This window comes from Oryza glaberrima, chromosome 2 (assembly GCF_000147395.1).
Source record: "Oryza glaberrima chromosome 2, OglaRS2, whole genome shotgun sequence".
NCBI lineage: Eukaryota > Viridiplantae > Streptophyta > Magnoliopsida > Poales > Poaceae > Oryza > Oryza glaberrima.
In genome coordinates, this window is record NC_068327.1 from 12018893 (window position 1) to 12042106 (window position 23214).

Consider the following 23214-nt stretch of genomic DNA (forward strand, 5'->3'; position numbering starts at 1 on the left):
TCCAACTCTTCATTCTCAGCGCTTTCCCTTCCATCCTGGCATCCTGCTCAGCTGGGAGTATCATTTTCTTTAAAAAAAAATCTATCTATCTATTATACTAAAAAGTCCATGAAACTCGTCACGTGGCACTTTTACAAACGCTTCTAGACCACCACGTAGTAATGTCTAATCTCACTATCGATTTTCATTTAAATCGGTGGACCCGATAATTTGGACCATTAGATTAGATTAGATTAGATGTATTTTATTTAAAAAGAAACTAATACCTTACTACTATTCACCGGAAAAAGAAAACAAAACTGATTTTAGTCCTCCCCTTACCCCGCGCGGACATATGCATCCATCCCGTATATACGTATATACAGGTAACAGAAAACAATGAATCTATTACCTACTGTTTATATCGAAAGAAAAAAAAACTATGCACAGACTTACTATAAAAACAACAAAGCAAAAAAAAAACAAAACAACAAAGCAAAAAAAACATACGTGCTTAGTACCACTAAAAAATTGATTATCTTTAAAATAGAGTTTTATAATATTTAAAGATAAAATCTATTACTCTATAAATTTAAGCAAATATCATCGTCGATTTTTAATTAAATTGGTGAACCAATAATTTAGACCATTAGATTAGATGTATTTTATTTTAACAACTAATAACTTGGTACTCTGTGTCCGTATACGGGAGATCCATATAACAATTAGGCTAGAAAAAGAAAAGGAGCATAAGTAGTCTGTAAGTACATACGACTTGGAAAAAGAAATAAAGCTTAACCACTATCCATCGAAAGTTCGGACCAAAGAAAAATCTACGCACGGTGGTCTGTTGAAATAGTATTTTCAAAATCCTTTACTATAAAAAAAACAAAAAAAGGTGTATCATTCGAAAAAGATGGATGGTCTTTTGAAATAGTATTATCTACTATTTAAAGAAAAATATATTACTCTACAAATCATTGTTAAACTAAATCTATATTATAAATATAAAATATCCCATCAATGATATTTGTTCGTTCTATCTTAACATACGAGGCTGATATCACTTGACAAATATATAATGCTAATTTAAATTTACATTTGTAAAAATGAAAACAACACAATTTAGTTGTTTCATTTTACACCGTTAGATTAATTGTTTCTCCTATATACGGATATATGAGAAATATATAACTGTTGACCGAAAAAGTACTCCGTATGTACATATGGTTGAAAAAAACAATAATGCTTACATATTGTTTGCCGGAAGAATATAAAACATACTTATGATAAAGCCCAAAAAAATCGGCACTCCTTAAAAATAGTTTTCTACAATTTAAGGATAAAAAATATAATAATCTTGAAATTTACGCAAATGTAAATACAAAATATCCAATCAATGCTTTTAAGCGTTCTATCTTTAAAATTATTTTAAAATTTTATATCCAATTTGTGATCCGGTCGTATTCCTTTATATAAATAAACTACTAATATATATAGCCCTAAATACATCACAAATATGGAGCTGACTTGTAATAATTAATGTTATGATAATAATTTCACATCATATTTTAGGTGTGAAAAACACTTGACAAATATACAACACTAATTTAAATGTATATATGTATTCTCCAAATTACTAAAGGTGTCTCATGTGATTAGAAATAATAGGTGTGGAAAACAAACCGGACACTGAACGAACATGCACTACAGTATAGATATTTGTCAAAATATGATACGGTACTTTGGAGATTATCGTGGTGGTATTTAGAAAATCACTATCTTGGTTAGGTATAAATTCTTCTATTATTTTGGGATAAAATTTAACTCCTTCCATTTATGTGACAAAGGGGAATATAAGTAATATAAGTCTATCTTTGATTACATGAAGTAGTATCATTAGTTATATTATTAATAGAAAATATATTTCATTAATATATAATAAAATTAAAATGTTACTTAAAGTCATCTATACCATACAAAACAAAAAATTGTTATATAAAGTTTGGAAACTCCAAAAATTTTTAAAAAAGAATCACACCCAATATAAATAGATATGAACCAACTCCATTATTGGGATATATTTTATCTCATAAATTTGAGGATATAGAGGATCAAGTAATACGCCCAACAGTTATTAACGAATATACGTTTAAAATAGAGTAAAAAATATTTCAAAAATATCATACACACATAAACGTTTGTAATAATAAAATTTCAAACAACATTAAACAAAATACCTGCGCGTATACGCGGGCTACCTTCTTAATAACAATCGGATGCTAATCTATCTGTGAACATGTTGTGCCCTCGATCAAGACACGTGGGAACTTGATGAGTAACAAGTACTAACAACTACTGAAAAATTTTATTTATGATAGTTTAATCTGTATATGATTTCACAGGAAACAAGCTAGGTCCGTAAATTTGTTCTGCGAGAAGAATTATGCAAATAAAAGCATCGAATTAGGTCATTAGTAGTTTATCGAGAAGGATACAACACTAGATAATTAAGTTACCTTCAGAGTTCAGACGTTGATCGTTTTTTTTTTCAAACTCTTGATTGTTGTGAACAGAGTTCATTCAAGTGTTCTACACAATCTAAAGCCAACTTCTAACAGAAAAAAAATGCTTAAGTATGCAAGAGACAGTAATAAAAAGGGAGAAGTCCGAATTACTCTCCTAGAGTATAAATTACTTCCCTAAACTACAAAACAAGATATTTTCACCCTCAACCATTAATACTGGATGAATTACCTCTCTTGACTCAATCAGAGCGGTTTTATTCTACGTAGCGTCTACATGACAAACCAATCCAATAATAATAATAATAATAATAATAATAATAATAATAATAATAATAAGGCAACCTCACCCATCTCTCTTTTCTCTCTCTGTTGAGACAGGCAAAGTGAGGCGAGGCGGACGACATTGCGGCCTTGAGGGGCGTCGAGCTTGGCGGCGGGCGTGAGGGTACTGCGGCGCCACGGGGGGAAGGGGAACAGCTGCCGGGACAGGAGCTGGGAGGCGGCGATAGAGATGGACCTCGGCGTGGCAGCTGGCCATCTCCACAGACAACACCACCAGCACCTGCACGGGCCTGAGTCACCGCCAGCGCCACTCCCTCTCCCCTCTTCCTTTCTTCCTCGTTCTAGCAGTCGACAGGCGACGGTGTGATGGAGTAGACGGCAGGTGGGAGGCTGGCTCTCCGTGCGAAGGGAAAGGCGCGCAGCGGCATCGGTGGTGAAGGAGATGACGAGGCTGAAGCGACTGACGCAAATGGGCGCGATGCCAAGTTGCCTTCGTCATCGTCGCCGCCCACCACCGCCACTCCGAGTTGCCTCTCCCATCCCTGCACGTCGCCGCCGTCCTCGGCTCCCCCTCCGTCGTCCCTTGCCTGCCTCCGTCGTCCTCGCCCGTTGCCGCCGTCCTTAGCTCCCCCTCCGCCGTTCCCGCTCGCCGTTACCGCTCCGCGCGAGTTCCCTCCCCCGTCCTTGCCCGCCACCGCTTTGATTTGCCTCTCCTGTCCCCGCCCATCGCCACCGTCCTCGACTCCCTCGCCGCTGTCCCCGCCCGCCGCCGCTGTCCTCGGCTCCTTCTTTGCCATCCCCGCTTGCCGCCACCGCTCTGAGTTGCCTCCCCCGTCCCCGCCCGCCGCCGCCGTCCTGGGCTCCCCCTCTACCGTCCCCTCCCGCCACCGCTGCTCCGAGTCGCCTCCCCGCGGCCGCCATCCTCGGCTTCCTCTCCGCCGACTGCTTAGTGATAGATAGAGAGAGGGAGAGCCGAGAAGAGAAGAGAGAGAGGATTAGGAAAGAGAGAGAGAGAGAGACAGAGAGGTGAGGGGAAAAAGAGATAGAGGATGAGACTGATAGGTGGGACCTATCGATTTAAAAAAAGAAGAATTGCTAAACCACTCCGGTTTGAGTTAAGGGGGTTTTTCATCTAGAACTGATAGTTAAGGATGAAAAATATCTGGTTTTTGGGTCTGAAGAGGTAATTCGTACTCACGCAATAGTTCAGTGGTGTAATTCGGACTTTTCCCTAATAAAAATAGATTTATTGAGGAGTGAGCGTAACTTAACTGATTAGGCTACTGGAGGTGAAACTTGTCTATCCGGATTCAAATTTTAGATTTGACACGGGTGCTCATATTTATGGCTAATTATTCTTTTAAGTGAAGCGTTTGTGATAACTTCGTTAATCTCAAGATATATTCAAAGATGATGTGTGTTTATAGAAGCGAGTGTGGGTACATATATGAGGGCTTCATTTTTCTCTACTAATATCAGCCTCTTCTCTTTTCTCTTTAGATTCTAATATTTGTTTTTCTCTTCTTTCTTTTTAATATTTGTTATTAATGTTACTGAATTTTTCATATGTAAGTCTCCAATACCCACTTTAAAATCATCCTGTATCCACCCCTAAGGGCACTCACAGTGCGCCATGGCAAATGCTGCGCCTGGGCTTGGGGCTGGACTCAAGAACACCAAAAGCCACTTGATTCACAATGCAAGTGACTAAATTCATAATGCTATCTATGCCCCACGCAGCCTTGGCGCCAAGAACGGATGGCTAACTCTGGTCACACGCGCTAGGAATTGGTGGGCCCTTCCTGTCAAGTCGCGCTGATTTCTCTCCCCCATCCAACGTGTGCGTTCGAGGCCGAACGACACCTCATCCCATTGTGAACGCCCTAACAAACCTGCATGTAACACATGATGTACAGCTTTTGCACTCTTAGAATAAAATATGCGAGAATGTTGGGAATCAGTCGACCGGCGGGTGAGCAAAATCAGGCGCTCCCCACCCCTAACAACGCGCACGTGCCTCTCCCTGGGCCCCACCACGTGTCCCTGCCCACTTGCCACGTGTCTCCACCACATATTCCGTTGCAACAAATCACCCACATATTTTGGAAACCCTCTATTAAGGGAATTTGTTTCATTTTTTTTGTTCCACCAAAAATGTTTCACCTAGTGCACTCACAATGTTTCACTATGTATAGATCTACAATGTTTCACTATGTATAGATCTAATGTTGCAGTGAATGGAAACATTCTTTTGCAACAAATCAGCCACATATTATACAATCCCTCTATTAAGAGAATTCGTTTCATTTTTTGTTCCACAAAAAATGTTTCACCTAGTGTACTTATAATGTTTCAGTATATATGGATCAAATGTTGCAGTAAATTGAAACATTCTTCGCTATTTGCTGAAACAATGTTTTTATATTAGGTGAAACAGCACCCGATTTAAAAGATTGAAATATTTTCGATCTACTTAGTGAAACAATCCCAATATACTTGGTGGAACAACATGCAATATTTAAAAATAATTCAATAATAAGCTATTTTTTTCATCGGAATATATTCATGTGTGGTCTTGTTTTAAAATTTTAATTGCAACGAATTTAATGGTGCACCGTGCAATTGGATCATGATTTGGATAAATAATTTAAGAGAAAAAAATAGTTTTAATTAGTTTTGCATGCATGCATGCTGATGATGTCATGCTGACGTGGGTGTCTGATTTTTCCCACCCCCATCGGGCGCCCGGTGCGTAGACTCTTCCTAAAACTAGAGCCTGGGGCACGCCCGTTGGCGCGCCGCCTGGGTGGAATGATGGTGAAGAGGCAGTGGATGATTAGGAAAACATCAGATGTTGAGATGTAGATGGAGGAAAGAATGAGCAAGTTTTGGCTAAAAAAAATAAGAATGCAGGCACTCAGAGAAGCAAACTGCAGCTAATAAGATAGACATCTTAATACTTAGTGGTCTCTAGTAGTAATAGGCACATATACAGATGGTCTTTAACATCTGCAAGGTAGTGCAGTTCTGCAGTATGGATGGTAAGCACTTATGGTCCCAATGACGCATATCCAATTTCATCACTGGTCGCACGGCACAATGGGCTCATCTTAAATTAAATTTGAATATATCAATATACTTCTAATATAAAATTTAAACAATTGACCAGAATGGTGTTAGGATCTCAAGTTTTTATTGTCGAGACCGCTCATGTTCAGAATTCAGGTATGCACTACTAATTTCGTACTAACAAATGAATCAACTCTATGTAATTGTCCCCCCCCCCCCCCCCCCCCCAAAAAAAAAAAAAAAAAAAACTCTATGTAATTGTTTTTCAGTACTGTATAAATCAACATTTATGCTCACATTCTTCTGAAAAATGTATACCCACTTCTTCAATATTATGTCCAAACAAAGGGAAAAGAAAAGGACCGGCTTATTCTCAGTCTATCCTGCTGTCAATTCCTTCATCAGATGCATGTTATGTTCTCACTTCCTTCCAATCTTGACCTTGCCCATTGTGATCTACTGATCTGTAAGGCTGTGAGAACCTTTCAAGAGACAGCTATTGCCTGCACAACATACATATGAACTAATTTTTCATTAGTTTTTGAGCCCGTGAAAATTGAGTCCAATTGGTCAGAAAGAGGTGCTCCAAATTGCATCATCCCCTTCCTTCATCTTGAGTGCGCATAAGCTTGCTAACTGGATTGCAAACCACTCCACACTGTACCTCTAATCGTTTTCCACCGACCGCATGGTTGCCTGTTTCATAAAGAAAATGTTAGCAGTTGGTTTGCTATTGTAGTGATCTTCAGAAATGGTATAGGGTATACAAAGCAACGGAAGAAAACTGATGGTGGTGTTCCATTGCGCATATCTGTCATTGATGCTTCAATATTTACACTGCCCAAGTTATAGACAACCTCAATTTTCTTAAATGGAGAACAACCCCAAAGCATGTTGCTTGAATGATAGAAATCTCATCTCTAATTGTCACTGTTAGGCCCATATCACTTACTTCATATATGAAGAAAAGAATATCCTTCTAGCATGCAACGACCATATATTCCTTTCTCATACAGCTAGGCAGCTTGCAATAGAACTTAATAAGATGTATGATCTGTATGGATAATAGGTAAAACAAAGAGTTTGTGATAGACAACACAGTCCATTTTAAAAATACCCAACCCAAGAACCAGCTAGTCATGCAAAGTTGCAAACATAATATTTATCGTTTTGTGCTCTCAGTGTATGGTTGTAAACCATACCTGCCATTTCCACAAACACATAATTCATGAAAGAGTTAGCCAATGCAAACTTGATATCTATCTTATCTGTACTCTGAAAATGTTTAGTTGCACATCTCAAGCTCAAGAATTGGGTGCACTGAAAGAGATATAAAGGAACCTATTATTACTGAAGGCATGTATTTTTTAAGGGATATATTTTTTACATGGTGTTCAATAACATACTTTGACCATTAATTTATTCCATGTTATGCTCCCAATGAATATGAAATTAGCATCATATGAAAGGACTTCAAAGTATGAATATCACGAGCTTGCAAATAAGCAGAGTGGTAGCTAAAGCGACAACCCATAAAAAGATCAATGTTGCAGTGCTGATCAATTTATTTTCACTCCTTGCTGCGAATCATCTAAAAACCTGGACTACTGTCATATTACCTGAAGATGAATTATTGCGAGCTGAATAACATGGAAAATTCTGGTATGCAATCCAAAGGTGTCAAACCTGACATGAAAAAGGAAAATGATCAGATCACCAGAGGCTCATCATACCATACCATCAATCTTAAGTCAACCAAACTCATATTATTTGCAATTGACTGAAACCTCTGCATGAATTCATTATTTTCATCTCTCTTTTCCTTATGGCTATCAAGAAACCATCAGTGACCCATTGCAGTCCCATTTAAAGTATTTAACATTTAAGAAAACATTCAGTACAGTAAAATGGAAGATTGAGATTTGCATCTTCTGAATAATAGTGCCAAATATAAAGCCCTTCCTGCTACCAGTTGTACTAAAAAAAATTGACTGCCAATAACCAAAATGCTAACTACTAAAAAAATCATCCAGTATGTGAAGCTCCTAAATTTTTCCTTATGCTACTTTGTAAAACTACAGTACAGAGTTTCTGGCAAGAAAATTGGTTCCCAGGTCGTCAACTCATGATGGATCAGCAAGCAATATCACTGCAGTCTTATATCTTCAAACTCCCATTTTCCAGAAAAAAAAATATAGTGTGTTAGGAACTCATGGAGTTGATTTTGTAAGATGCAGATGGGCAACATTCAGCCGTCATACAGTAATAAATCGAAAGAAACTAAGATTTATGTTGTTAAAGAAGATAACCTTGGATGAATCCTAATTCAATCATAACAAAGCCAAGAATCATAATTCAGTCTTAATGAAGCCAAGAATCCTAATTCCCAGTGTACCTTGGATATGAGATTGATGTCAATGGAGGTGTGAGCAACAGTCGACATAGTAGTTGACCCTAGTTCCGAAGCACGCACTATATTGCCAAAAATAGAACATAGACAAATTACTTCTTCAAATTGCAGTGAAAATTCATGCATTATTCATTCGGGGGTAAATTACCATTGATTCAGAGATGGCGATCGTTGCCATTTGTTCATTTTAGTCTATGAATCATTGTGTTCATTTTAAACTACAAGAACCGCATGTGGAGGGAGTGAAGGGGCTTGTGCTTCAGAATAATTTTGATGTGTTTCGTGTTGAATTGAATCTTATTTAACCCTAGCAGTGGCGGATCGAGCTTGGACTTTTGGGGGCTACGAACAAACAAAACAAGAGAAGAGTTTCATCCAGATGTAGAAGAGAAGGTAGGGTTAATGCAAGCAAATTTGAGACAAAAGTAGGTGTGGGTGAGAGAGATGAATCACAGAATCAGAAAGAGGATGTGGATGCTCACCAGGATGCAGCAGGACCACGGCGCCCCTCCCCTCCCTGGCTGTGCTCTGCTTGCCGCTGACATTCCCACCAGCTTCGGCTTCTTTTTTGGCCTTGGCTCCAGCTGCGGCCACTCTCACGTCGTCCTCCTATGGATGGACTCCAACCTCGCCCCGTAGATCATTGCGAGATGTTTCCTTAACAATAGATTATATGTGCTTTCTGCCTTATGGAGCAGAAATTATAAGCCAGCAGACAGCAAGCAAATATACCATGTCAAGTAAATAAATGGATCAGTTAATTGATATCATTGACACATTCAAGAGGACCAACTTACAGGGTTGTGCATCTCTTCACTTAAACCAAAATTTTCCAGAATAGAAGCAACCAATGTGGAGAAATAGTGTACAGCATAGGAGCCAACCCCTACCTGAACATCGGAATACTAATGATATGTTATGTAACCAGAACTAATTGCAATTTCCTGAAGAGTGTGCCAACACAATTTATACCAGAAAGCTGTGGGCATATGGAACTTACTACAGATCCATAAATTGTGAGGTAAAATAAACTTTTCCTTCCCATTGGTAACAATTTCATCCCCTATAACGAATAATAGGTCACACCAACAATCAATTTGATAGAACACATTTTTCCATAAGCAAAAAAAAAATCCTAGTTAAAATTGAGTCACTGAACGTTCCTTATCAAAAGAAAATGGTATTACTTCTTGGTCTTCCCACACAGTTTAGAGTTGCCTCATGGTGTATTTTACAACAAACTAACAAAATTACAACGAAAACTATCTTCGCTAATTAGAGCAAGAGATTTCTATGTTTAGACTGGAAAATTCTATAAATAAACTCAGAGTGAGGTGTTTAATAACAAAATACAGTAAGTTAACTTAACAATTTCATATACTTAATAATAAGCTTGATGGAAGTTCCCAATAACAAAATGCAGTCAGTTAACTTAACAATGTTGTCTGCTGATAAGTAATCAATTAGACCATCATGTTATGTAGAAGACTGTCAAAAAAACACAGAAAAAAATAATAATAGGACATTGGAACCATAAAAGTTTTAAGATACAAACTTACAAGGGGATTATGAAACAACACAAATATGCGAACCATACGAAAATCCAAGTGTTGCGCTAAAAGGAATATGTAAATAAAAGGACTATACACGAAAAGAAGTTCATACCAAGCACAGAGATTAATCGAAACAAAGTGGGTACGGTCTAGCTATTAAGAGATGTTATTCAGGTAAAAACCATCCATCTGTATACTTCGTAAAACGGGAATACTTATCCTTCAACCAAAAAGGCCGAAACCACCAAATACAAAACAAATTTTGAGACATTACAGAAATGCATTGGTTTTGAAGTGAAAGGAAAGGCATGTTACTGCAGATTTATTCACGGCAAAAGAGTTGCAACTTTCCAATCACCCCTCCACAAACCCACTCCAAAACCCAATTCTATGATTAAACCCCAAGAAAACCTAAAATACCAAGATGCTATCAGACGCATCTTACAGCGAAAACCCCAAACCACCCCAAAGGCCCTAAACCCTATATAGAACGGTGCTACGATCCCCGTGCAAACGCAGCAGCAGTCCCAAATCCGCCCATGGTGCACCAAACCGCGGGCACGATTATACCTTTGATGGACCGCCCCACGATGGTGGAATCGAAGGCCGCGGTGTCATCGCCAGTGGAGATGATGATGGGCGCGGCGAGCGAGGCTAGGAGCAGGAGCGGATTTGGGAAATCCCATGATACACAAGCGTTACAAATAAATAATGATTTACACAGTACAGCAAGCAGTGCAATGGTTTCTACAAATATAACCGGATTTTAATTTCATAGGCAAATGAAAGACAAGCATAAATTCTACAATGTCAGATAATTCAAATTGTATTGTCATGCTCCACTAAGTAATGATTTTAATGGAAGAATGTTGAAAAAAAAAGTAATAAGATTTCTGCAAGAAAATATAAGTTTCAGTTCAGTACAAACCACCCATACCAAGAGAATAGCACCAGTTTTGAATGATCCAAGTGATAGCATCTCAATTCCCTGTAAGATAGAGAGAATCAGTAGGTTTATCTCCAAGAAGTTTGGGAGGAAAACAGAACATATTTGTGAAGCTCTTGAACCATAGTCATTTCAATAATGCACATTAACCTTATATCTCAAGATAAGACAAGAGCATACTGAATGCAGAAAGCAATCCCCAAAACATTGTTTGCTAGCCAATGCTTCTTCGCAGAATACCATATGCAAAAGAAAAATCCTGGGATCGATGTAACAACTTGAGACTTGGTAAACTCCACTAAGAGCGCTGAAATAAGAAATTAATGAACTTAAAAAGGCCACCAAGATAGCTTGTAACATGATTCATAATTGCAGCAACAATCTGACATATGATACACAATTGCACCGATGATTGAGCATTTTAAAAAAAAAGAAGTTTGGGTCCTACAGACATACAGTGGAAAAAATGCAGCACGCTGAATGATGACATTATCATTCCATTCTTTTGGAAGAAATCATTTCATGGAAGGCAGCAATGTTGCACTGCATCAGAAAAAAGAAGCACATAAACAATCTTAATTGCACAAATACAATATTACGTAGTTACATGAATGGAAAAGCTACTATATCATCCAACCTGCAAGCTTTTGTGTACATCATTGATTTATTTTCCTAATGATCTGCAACAGCAACAGTGAAAAAAAAGATTATAGAGATTTGGTGGGGGCAATTAGATGAGATGAAGGAAGGGGATATTAGATATAAGGATGTACCGTGAATAATGGCACTACTGGAACTCCCCTTCGATTTAGCACAACACTAATGAGGTAAATTAGAACATGGACAACCAGACAACTACCCTACCCCTGCATCAGAAATATGAAGCTGCACAGATGAGCTTTTATCTCAGCTGTCATAAGCAGTGAAGAAAATCAAGCAAAACTTGTAATTGTACCAACGAGTGAGATGGACAGATGGTTGCACCTCATTAAAAATAAAAAGGCCCAAACCTCCTGTCCCACCTGATGCTGGCCTCCTCCCTTGTTCCCCATCACATCGCTCCAGCCGCTGCTGCCATCTCTCCCGCGCAACATGGTCAGAAATCCGGCCACCCTCACTGCATGCAAAATTGAAGCTCATCAGAAATGACTCTGTGCAACAAAGAACAACCAAGCAACTCCTCTGAGCACGGTCTTGCCACCTCTTAATTATCAGTGCATAGTGATGTAAACACATTCATGAAACAAAAAAAATTATCCACAGCCAGAGAAACACACAACCTTTGATCGTGCGAACACGATAAAGGATCAGTCATTTTGTGCAGCTCCATTATCCTCATATACTGTGAATAATAGAATCCATACAAATTGGGATCGTGCTGCATCAGTAAAGAATCGGGGATGAGAGGAGATTTCTTCCTGTAACTCACCGAGATGGCCACTGGGAAGAGCCTTGGGGATGGGGCTTGGACGCCGCCAGCCACCTGCCTCACGACCGCTACGAGCAGCGGAAGCAGCAGGTCGAGGAACTGCCACCAAGGTTGAGCGGCCATTGCTGTCGCCGATTGAACCGGTAATTTTTTCTCTGTTGTGAAAGGGACGAACACCGCAGCAAAGACAAGGGGAAGGAGGATCTGAGACCCTTAGCCTCCCTGTTGTGGCCGATTCGTCCCCTTGTCATCGTTGACAATGGTGGCAAGCTGCTCAAGGAGAGCTCGATTCTGTGTCCGCTAGATCAACCACAAGCAAAAGTCAGTATTGCTTGAGATCACAACACACAATCATCACAGCTGCACACCTTGGCCCTTGGGGCGAGGCGGCCCATGAGAGTGGCGGCGGCATTGCCGGCATTGTTCTCCTCAATGAAACTGATTGTGGAGTTCATTATGAGCAGTGTGATGATGCCCACGAAGTCCTGCCAGCCCGGCAGCTTCCCTGAAAACACCAAACAAATCAACCCTCGTCAATTCAATCAAACCTCTCACAGTTCCTCACATGCCATGCTCTGGAACATCATGATTCATTAAATTCATTACTACTTACTACTCCATTGGCGAGAGCGATGGTCATGATCGCCGCGGCCTCCATGACCCAGGACAGCGGGTTCGACATGAACCCCAAGAACCTCAAGAACTTGCTTTCCTGCACACACACACACACACAAACAAACATGAAAAAAAAACTCTGCACCATCGAATCGATTCCTAAACAGAACTAGAAACTTTTCTCTACTAAATCTTGGGAGAGAGACTACGGATTGGGTGGGTCACCTTCTTCTCCTTGAGCTTGTTGGGGCCGAAGAGGTTGAGGCACTGCTCGGCATTGGCGGAGGTGAGCCAGCCGGAGACGGCGATCGACAGCGACGACAGCAGCGGCAGCGCGAGGCGGAGGCGGCCGGGTAGAGCAGGAGGTGGCACCGCGATGGGGAGGCGGCGGCGGCGTCGGCATCGGCGTCGGCGGGGGTGGAGAGGAGTGTTCGCCTCCTCGCTTTCTCCATGTTCACCTCGAAGCCCACGCTCGGCGGAAAGGCGTCGGAGCGAGGGGAAGGCAGAGGTGAAGGCACTCGGAGACGGCGACACGACGGCGGCGTCGGTGGAGGTGGAAGCGGCGGCGCGAGGGCGAGGCAGATGTGGACGCGGTGGCGCGAGGCGAAGGCGGAAGTGGCGGCGCTCGGCGGCGACGGCGACGACGGTGGCGGAGGAGGGGAGGCGGGCGACAGCGGCTAGGGTTAGGGGTGAGTGGACCGGCGGCGGAGGAGGAGGATGGTTGAGGGAGAGGGAGGAGGGGCGGCGGCGGCGTTCGGCGGCGGTGCGAGGGGGAGGCGGTGGCGGCGCGAGACTGCGGCGGCGGCGGCGGCGCGAGGCAAGGCAGGAGAGGGAGTGAGCGAGACGGGAGCGGCGCCGGGGAGGGGATGCAGGCGGCGGCGGCTAGGGTCTGGGTTAGTGCGGGCAGTTTAGCGAAAAAAACCCTCGAGTTTTAAGTTTTACAGCGCGGTTCTAACGCGCGTACTTTCCTTACTTAAAATGTAATATTCGTCTTTTTTAAGGGTCTCCACGGAAAATAACACCCCACAAGTACTATTCACGGGGGACTGCGGACGAATTACGCGTGAACCGGAGGGCTTTTTCGCAAAAAGACCACCCCGCACACCGAACATGCTGTAGCGAAATCCTGACGTGGCACCCCTCCTCGCCCGCCCCTTGCGCCCCCATCAATGTACTCCGATATGTGCATCATTTGAATAACTAGTGAGCGTGCATATACAAGACACGTCGACATATATTAAAGGATTAAATTGAAGAACATAATCAATCAAAATTCATTTGAGTTATGTTATTTCATAAATTTCAAGTATGCAAGCAAAACATAACACCGTAATATGCCTATGCTAAAGCACAAGCACAACTCTTGTTTACTAATGATAATTTATGTCTCAAGCGCATATCAGACAATGCCTATGATATGGAAGCAAATATATGTTGCGAATGATTTACGTGTACACTTGATTTACTCATGTATTGCACTATCAATTGTTACTCACAAATAATCAGTAGAAGTAAGTAGAGTGACAATCAATTGTATCAAAGAAACTTAAAAGACTTTCGAAAAATGCATTTTGTGTTCATTAAAAGCTAAATACTTGGAGTTCCTCATGGAGGCTGATCACCACAGGTATAAGGAGCAACAAAAGTTATCAAGAAATCTATCAAGCTATATGTGCCTTTACTTGCTTGTCAAAATCATCATCACAACACATTAAACTTTCTGGTTCAGGATGAGAACACATTTAGCTAGTCATGTCTTCATCAGTCTAATACAAATACAAACCATCAGCCTTGGAAAATAATACAAATCATCAAACATCCTTCATCTACACGAACAAAAGACAGCTCGATGCCTTGATCTCTTAGTTTTGAATTACAGTAATCATTACAAGTTAGACTGAAATGTAAGTCAGAAAAACATCATAGGAGAGTTTGGATTCATACGACTGAGTTTTGAGTTTTAAGTCAAAATAAAATGGAGAAAAAACTACCATATTGACTACGGTATTGTAAAAAATGCGTTCTTAATACCTATTATCAGCAAGATACGTGATGGGAGCCACCATGAAAAGGGCTAAGTGCATATGCAACATATATACTTAATGCATGTTCCACATTCCTTGGTAAAAATACCTTTCTTGTGTTTCTGTTTAGTATCTAGCTATCTACCACCTAAAAGCGTCCAGAATACATAATGGACAGAAGAACAATGTCAATTTAATTTCTAGACAAAAACCAAGGACACCAAAAAGGATCTTACAAATGTAAAACGTCGAGGAACTAATGTGAATGTGAAGAATGTAACTAATAACATCAATTATCAACTTTTTCCAAAATGCCAAACACGATATAACTGATAACCAATTTACTTGATGCCAGCCACACATCAAGACCATGACCAGTTGATGGTGTTCATTTGTGCTACGAATTATGTAATAAAACCGTCTCAAATAATCAAATATGTTAGGCTAACCAGTTGGTGATGTGCCCATTAGGTAGTTCACTATTAAAAGTGGTTACTCACTGAATGAATGCTTGTGCGTCTTTTGGTGAATGGGAGTAATCATTTTTCTCATCCTGATGCTAGAAAAACAGTGGTTTGAACTTCATGCATAATTGTCTGATGTGGAGGTTGGACAATTTCACCTTGGAGGTTTCCTGAAACTTCATATTTCAGAGAACATATTTCTTCAATGGGAAAAAAAGAAAGAGGAAAAGGGACTACATTCTGCACTACGCGCTCAAATTAGTAATATTACAAAGGTTGTTCAAACATACATAAAAGTATGGTAGCATGTCATGTTAATGTAAGATAAAAGCTACAACATGTACAAATATAACACCTCTTTGTTGACATCAGCAGCAAGACAATTTACCCGAGCTTGTTGATGATATTGGTGTGGAGGCCCTAATAGTGATGTCCATTGTAGGTGCCTGGTGGTGAAGCAACGGTTGTTTGGAGCAAATATCAACGGCTGTTTGGAGCAAATATTCATAGAGCATCTCAACAAATATATGGTGAGCTTTTTAACAAACAAACAATAGCCACGCTGTTGTACAAAAGAGTGAAAGGAGAGAACCATGGTGCAGGCAGAGCATTGGAAGGAGAACATAAACACATATAACATTTCAATTATTTTGAATTGGAGGAAAATAATTTGAAGCGTGGCAATTAATCTCATGTTAACTGTTATAGGCATATGTGTGCTGACTGCACGTGAATTCCATGGGTAGCTGTAGATCACACTTTGCTAATGTGTAGAGTATGTACTAAACTATAGGAGAAGTTGGATTTCAAATTTTGCCAACTTTTCGAATAGAGGTCTAGAATTCACATTGCCTGGGTTCTAGATGCAGAGCTCTAGAATTCATAGGATTTGAAAACACCAATATGATGCAAAAATATAATGCAGATTGTATAGTCAAACACATTTCAAAATTACTATAGGATCGTCTAAACAGGATGTCAGTTGACATGAACAATTTCACAGATTGTGCTAACTTTACAATATCGCAGCAAGAAACAATCGAGTTTTTGAAGGCAAATTCTGAAGCCACCAGTCTAAAACTATGGAGTTTTGGTGGTAATAGTGCTAACGGAACATGGTCTAATAATAAGTTAAGATAGCAGCAATTTGTAAACATGAGTAATATCAAAAGTGGTTAAGAATAAATACATGGAAATGGCTAAGAATTTGTGTTTCATCATGTATAAAGACAGTAGTTTGTAAACATGACAAAATACGGAAGCAAGCAGCTAGGTACAGGGGGAACATAAAGAAAATATGAGACTTTTTCACAGTTTACAGCACGCATTGTAGCACTTTGTCCAACTTATGAAGGACAACATGCAGAATCCAGCTTGGGGTTGCGATGAGTCCATCCAAGGTAAAAAAAATTCTGGCAGCAATCCAATCCAAGGAAGAAAAAAAATCTAGGAGCAAAAGAGGACTCTTGTCAGAAAGGCAATAGTGTTTGGACTATTCGTTCATTCCAATTGCAATTTAAGTTGTATCAGTCAGCAAGTCAAAAGATGTTGTGCATATTCATATCATCTCAGATCGCACCGCATGAAACTGTAATGCATCAGATATAGAAAACCAAAATTATTTACAATGCAATTCTCAAAGAATGTAAACTAAAGAATGAACTAAAAAGAGACGATATCGTCTCAAATTCATCTGAGACCTAACTGAACAACCAAACAATGTTTTTGCCTCAATTAAAAGAGTACCCTCTCCTTCACCTTGATCTGCAGATCAACTTGTTTCATCAATATATATTCACTGTTGATAATATGCCTGAAGACATGAATAATTTCCCAGTCAGTCTTACGTTAAACACAGATGTAGCTATGCAAGACTGATTTTGTAAAAAAAAAAATTACACATGCCAAATTGGCAAGGTTAAAGACCAGAGAAGAAATTGAGTAGTATAAGTACACATTTTTTTTAATTTCTTTAATAGCCATTTTTAAAAATGAAATTATAATATTAGCAAACATCATTTCCTTCTATTCGAAAGCAGGGTAATCAAAGAACAATATTCCACAAAAACAAAAAAGGGTGATAAATATGAAGGAACTGCCATATATATGATTTTTCGAAATCTTAGCTGATTCAGGTACTTACCTTAGCTAAGATATGGTAGTGTTTAAGTTGCTAAGAGAGAAGATGCATGATTTATTGAAGTAGCTGCCCTTGATCTTGAACATATCCATCTGCATCTTCAGCTCGATAATTGAAGATCTCTCCATGGAAGAAGAGCATATCGCCTGCATTCGTGATGTCCCCTTAAATACTTTACATCTATGGTGAATTCTAAATACCTAAAAAATAGGAGATGCAAATAGGTCACAATGTCGGTAGCTTTATGTCACCTGAAAGCAAGTGAACAACCAAATTAAAGGGTGTGAACTGATTATCTTAGACCATCCCTCCCTCAACGGCAATTCATCAACACCCCGCAGGGCACAATACACTCATAGTAGATTCTTCACACGTATGTACATAAAAGAATTTACTTCATTGGTTGATTGTTCAAGTTACAATCAAATAGAACCAAGAAAAGGAGTAAACCGAATAGTAGAAATTGAACGAACCGCTGTTTCCAAATGCTAGATATGGAGGTCCCTCGTGGCGGTGACCGGGAAGTCGTCGGGCGTGGCGGACTGACGACGATTGCACAGCTCAGGGAGAGCCGGGATGAGCGATGAGTCCATGCACCTCGCCGGAGAGAGGTCTGGGGAGGGCGGCGAGGTTGATCTCCGCTTGCACGTACGGTGATGGTGGACGGTGATGCAGCGACGAAGGGGAAGAGCGGGGAAGTGGCCAACGGCGACCCCACGCTCTCCGGCCTCTGATGCCGGCAGCACAAGCACGCGAGGAGGCGGGACAAAGGGTAGGGCGAGCGGTGAAGAGGGAGAAAATGGCAGCGGTACGGTGGAGGCCGTCGACGGCGGCGAGAGACGTAGTGGAGGTCTCGTTGGGAGCAGTCGGGGTGGAGAAAAGCATTGTTCTTTTTCCCTTTTTGTTAACCGACGCTAATTTTACGCGAAGTGGAGCGGGAGGACGCGGATCGCTAATTGCTGGGGTGATCCAACTTTTGATATAAGCCATTGGATGAATAGATCTAAGGGTTAGGAAAGACAGGTGTTTGACGAACTCGTACTTTTTATATTAGTCTAGATTTAGAAGATAAAATAACATGCTAAGTAGCCTACATCTTAAAAGCTGTCTGACCGCACGCTGTTACAATTTTTCCAAAATACAAATAGCAATAAAAGCCTCAGGTTCGGGTCGGTTTTCTCCCTGAAAACGGGTCCGGACATGGGCTGGTTGCGGGCCCAATAACATAACAGCACAAATCTTTGATACCAGATTGGACGGTCTAAATTTTGAGTGCAAACCAACAAGAAAACACACTGGTGTCAAATAGGCAAATAGCAAATCCCAAAAGGAATAAATCACTTACGGACATCACATGCCTAATGATCCGTTGTCATATCATATGTTATTATGCTTAATTCATGCCTCCATCATTAAACAGCTTGACGAACTTGCTTACTTGCAACTGACAAATGTCGATCTCTCAACGTCGTGGACTCAAAGGCCCAAGTTATTGGGCACACTGAAGCAGAAAAAGTCCACTTCACATCCCTCAATTATGATGACAAGTACTCTCTACGTTTCATATTGTAAGACATTTTGGACTCACCTATTCATCCATTGATCAATATATATACTTTGTATTTGTCTCTAGATTTATTAACATCTATATAAATTTAAGAAATACTATGAAGTCTTACATTGTAGAACGGAGGAAGTAGGTGTTAACCAAGAACGAAGATCAAGTCAACACACTATGTAGACATAATATTGGACAAAAAGGTAGTACGCTGAGGGATTTCATTTATACTGGTTTTGAGTTTTAAAAGATGCTCTATAACTGATTTTGTGGTTGAGGAAAGTGAGAAATTCGATCTGCAGTTAAGGAAAATAAAATAGACTTTTCCCACGGAAGCTCCGGCATCGGTGGACCATGAACGGCCTTCCTACTAATGGCCTAAAAAAGTTATAAAGGCCCAGCTATAAAAAGGTTACGGGCCCAACTATTGCAATTTCATCATTGCCACTGGGAAAAAGTTCACTTTGACTCCCTTAAAAAAGTAGGCCGAATCTAATTCGTACCCCTCAACCAGAAAATTGGATAGGATGACTCCCCGGATTATTAAAACCAGTGCAATTTGACTCTCCCAGCGGTTTTGGAGGGTGGTTTTGCTAACGTGGTGGTGTTGACCTAGTCTTAGTCCCACGTGGCACTTATGTGGCATTAGAATTAAAAAAATATCAGTGGGACCCATATGTCATTAACACACAAAATATATTGTGGGACCCACATGTCATCCCCTCTCTCTCCAACTCTTCTTCCCTTCTCCCCTTCTCATCTGGCGGCACCTTCCCCACTCTCTCTCCTGGCGGCGGTGCGGAGGCAGGGTGAGGAGATCTGGAGGCGGCGCGAAGGCCGGGTGAGGTAGCGGCGGTGGTGGCATTGAAGAGGTTTGTCAGACCCTCTCCCTCTCGGCGGCCATGGACGGCGAGGCGGTGGGGTTCTCACCTTCTCGGCCTCTTCCGCCCCGGCGCTGGCGATGACGGCATCCGGCGGGCGGCAACAAGGGCATGACGGCGAGGGTGTCGCTTGCAGCCGCTGGGCCCATCTCCTTCGTCGTCCTCCTCCTCGTCGACCACCCCACCGCCGGCTCCAACATCTCTGCCCCACCACGCGCCGTCCCCTCAGCAACGCAGTGCGCCGTCTGCTTGCGTCGGCGCTGGGCTTTTCCGTCCCTGTCGTCTCCAGGAGGATGGCCTCTCGCCCTCTCGCCGGAGACCGGAGGGGACGATGTCGCCGATCGGGGCCCGTCCTTTGCCTGTGCGCCGGTCATCCTCCGTGAGCTCACCTCGACGACCTCCCCCCGACCGCCTCTCCACCACCAGCCAGCCTCTTCTTGGCCGCCGCCGCAGGAGGGCCCTATGCCGATCTGGTGGGCCGCTGCCGCCCACCACGCCACCGGACCCCATCGCCTCCTCCTCCACCGCCCGGTGCCCTCCGTCGGCACTGCCGTTGCCCGGGGAATCCGTTTCCGCCGCCCCCAGTGGGGACGACTGCCTCTTCACCACTGCCGCCGATGCTCTGGACTCCGCCACCCGCCCCTCTCCCTCATCATGCTGCTGATCGCCGCCCCACAATTTTTATTTTTTTCTCTTGTGACTTACATGTGGGCCCCATGTTTATTTTTAATTTGTCTGATGACTGGAATGCCACGTGGATGCCACGTCAGCGAAAACCACTCTTAAAATAGCTGAGGGAGTCGTTTTAGACGGTTTTAATAGTTGGAGGAGTCGTCATATCTGGTTTCGTGGTTTAGGGATACGAATTAGATTCGACGTATATTTAAGGGAGTCAGATTGTACTTTTTCCTTGCCACTGCCACGTGCCAGCTGAACATGGAGATGGAGTCATGGACAGCTAGTTACTGGAGGTGTGCCCACGAAGTGCGGATACGGCCATGGCCAACGCTCCACGCTCCACGCTGGAGCGTGGTTTTACTCCTCCCTAGGGGTATATTTGCGCCAGCTCGGCCGGGACCGCTCCCTCACAGAGCACCGCGACCCCCTACAGAGCATCAAATAGTTTCGTCAGGTTTTGGCGAGGAGCTGGCGAGAAACTGCGTTGGGGGAGAGGCGTTGTCCCGTGTCGTAGCCCCGGGACCTTGCGGCCAACTACCTCTGATGCCAATGGCGAAGATGGCGAGGAGCTAGGTCGGGGAGAAGAAGATGGCCCCGATCCTGATGCCGCCGCCACCTCGATCCGCTACCGCCACCGTTCAATCTGTCGCCTCTGCTGCTCGATCCGGTGACGCTGCCTCAATCCGCCACCTCCGCTGCTCGATCCGCCACTGCCGCCTCAATCCGGCACCGGGGAGGGGAGAGGCGGCGCCGCTAGGGAAGGGAGATGCGAAGAGAGAGGAGGTGCAGGGAGAGATTGGGAGGGGAGAGGAGGGGTTAATGTTTATATATATTTGTGATATTTAGGGGTATATATGTTTGTGACTTATTTTTATTTTTTTTAAATAAGACGGACGATCAAACTTTGGACTAGAAACCCATAAGTGCACTTAAAATGAGATGGAGGAAGTAGTAAATACCAAATTCATGTCCACTTACATTCAAAAGACACCTCTTCACTAGAATAATAATAAAAAAAGACCTGTTCACCGCTTCTTATCGTGATGTGTCCAGCGTTTTAGAGTAAATTGCACCCAAGGTGTATCAACTTAGCATGTGGGTACAATTTGGTGCAAGAACTTGAGAAATGTGCGTTCTAATACAATAACTTGGCAGGTAAGTGCAATTTAGTATAAAAACTTTATAAGTGATCGTATAAATGCAATAACTTGCAAGGTTGGTACGATTTTTGCGACAACTTAATTATTTGGAGCCCTTTTTATATAGATTCAACCTTTTGACAATATACTAATGTGGATTTGTATAAGCAGTAATTATATTTTTATCATAATAACTAATAATTGAAAGTCAATTAAAATGGATGTAGAAATTATTATATTTCGGTTGATATTTGAAAAGATAAAGAAAACAAAAAAATTCTTAAAGGTAATTGGATGTAAATTTTATGTGCAGTATAATTCTTCAAGATTAAATTTAATATTATAAGGTAATATCCGTAGGATTTCTATGTAATGGCATATTGGCATCATGAAAATAACTTACCTAGCATATACTTAGTCAAGTTGATATACCAAAATACTAAATTGTTAAATTGTTAAGTTCTTGTACTAGAGCACACCCACTTGTTAAGTTGTTACACTTAGACGTTCAATTCTTAAGTTCTCGCACTATATCACACCGACTTGCAAAGTTGTACCGTGGGTGTAATTAAACACGATAAGACATGTATACGCTGTGAGTTTTTACAAAACAAGGAAAGCTTTCTAAAATGCTTTTTTTAATGAAAAAAATATGATGCTATTGACTTTCAAAGGTATGCGCGGATATGGAAGACAAAGCGGCAAAATGAAGTCTCTAATCTCACTATTTTTAGTTATGAACCTTCATGGATGAGAATATACTTTTTTTTTAATTTTAAATGCATAAAAAACCCTAAAAATATTCTAAATATTAGGATATTCACATTTTTAAATTTTCAATGGGATGAGAGTCATCCATTTTTTTTAATTTTAAGTGCATCAAGAAGCCCTAAAAATATTCTAAATTCTAAATATTACAAGCATATTCAAACCATGGTCACACATACGTCACTAGATAGAAGTTTATGATTCTTCAAGTGATATGTGCATGCATGCCATATGTGGATTTGAAACTAAGATCTCTCAACACATACAAACCAATCTTACCAGCTCACCTATAGACCATATAGGTGATCACATGTTATTGTTTTAACTATTCATGTTCAAATATGAAACTCTAGATGATTTCAAATGAGAATGCTTTCAACTACAAAGTTGCAGATCTCATTGAGCTCTACAACTTTAGTTTAGGGTATGTCTCCATCCATGGTCCAAAGGTCATTTGACAAATTCAAAAAATATTTTGGAAATAGAGCACATCACCTATAACAAAATTCGGGGATGAAAACAATCTTACATGAAAATATTGTCAATTAGAAAGTTGTAGATCTCATCAAACACTTTGACTTTTACATAGGCCATGTCTCCATCCGAGATCATTTGAAAAATTAAAATCACGTTTTTCAAAATAGATCTCACCACTTATAAAATATTCGGACATGTAATCTATCTCAAGTTCAAATGTAGTCAAGTTTTGAAGTTACATATCTCATTGAGATCTACAACTTTCATATAGGAT

At 41.1% G+C, this 23214-nt stretch overlaps 1 long non-coding RNA gene across 21 annotated transcripts; it reads right to left on the reverse strand.

Moving 5' to 3' along the window:
• Window positions 1-6068: 6068 nt before the first annotated feature.
• LOC127762260 (uncharacterized) lies at window positions 6069-13681 on the reverse strand. Of its 21 annotated transcripts, none has more exons than XR_008015484.1 (14): window positions 13037-13680; window positions 12810-12908; window positions 12197-12701; window positions 11752-11884; window positions 11541-11633; window positions 11405-11447; window positions 11224-11310; window positions 10918-11074; window positions 9269-10809; window positions 9066-9158; window positions 8751-8950; window positions 8254-8330; window positions 7478-7544; window positions 6069-6554 (listed from the first exon to the last, which is right to left on the reverse strand). It is a non-coding gene; the product is annotated as an uncharacterized LOC127762260 (long non-coding RNA). The 21 variants fall into 21 exon arrangements; XR_008015481.1 differs by having other exon boundaries at window positions 8751-8954; XR_008015483.1 differs by having other exon boundaries at window positions 9066-9173.
• Between the last annotated feature and the right edge of the window lie 9533 nt (window positions 13682-23214).